Source organism: Manduca sexta, unplaced genomic scaffold, assembly GCF_014839805.1.
Source record: "Manduca sexta isolate Smith_Timp_Sample1 unplaced genomic scaffold, JHU_Msex_v1.0 HiC_scaffold_701, whole genome shotgun sequence".
In the NCBI taxonomy this organism is placed as follows: Eukaryota; Metazoa; Arthropoda; class Insecta; order Lepidoptera; family Sphingidae; genus Manduca; species Manduca sexta.
The window spans coordinates 1,679-2,517 of record NW_023595519.1 but is presented as its reverse complement, the minus strand read 5'-3'; positions in this window follow the sequence as shown (position 1 = coordinate 2,517).

The window sequence follows — 839 nt, the reverse complement described above, 5'->3', positions numbered from 1 at the left end:
ATTCTGCCTATCCACCTCGGATACAAGCGTGATACGTAATTAATATTGTCCATTAAATAAACCATTGCGCATAAATCTCTAGTCACGGTTTCGAATGCGCATCTGGCGCTAACACGACTTCATTTAATTACTAGAATGAACTAGACTTATAGTATATGCAAAATTGGGGTATGTTTTCTATGCGGAAGTTAGTAATAATAACATTAAAACCGAATTGCGTAGTTGATTTAAATCGATAACGGAATCGGTCATTAATGATCAATTAGACCAAAGTTTGATGGTAAATGTTGACTGAATTATTTTTGTTTTCAATCTATAGATTGGTATTTTTATTATTTTGGATGTACTGTTTTAATTAAGGTACCATTAGGGAAGCTACAGACTCATCCCGTCATCGGTAGTATAAAAAAAAAATGTCTCATAAGGTTGTGTATTGTGTAATTTTTAGAATAAAGTATGTAGTACTTTGTCTTCACATAATAATCCAGTCAGCTCCCATAGAATACCTCAAGAAACACGACTCGTAAGTCGATGTTTAATTTTGACGTTTGTTGATCGATAGACCAATGCGTCACGTGTTAGTCTCCACCAATCACAGTGAAACGTTGAGTCACGCCGCACATTCTAATCAAACAGTTTCATATATTCGTAGATTTGTTAATGAATTTATCTAGCTTAACTAGCAATTTTAATTAGGCACCGACTCCAAAATTGGTATCCAATATATAACTGTTATGTGAAATTTTTTAAGGCGGTTTAATTTTTTGTTAAAATTATATTTTATCGAGACTTTCCCGCCCTCACACCCACCACTACAACTCCTGTAAGCCAGGATCAGC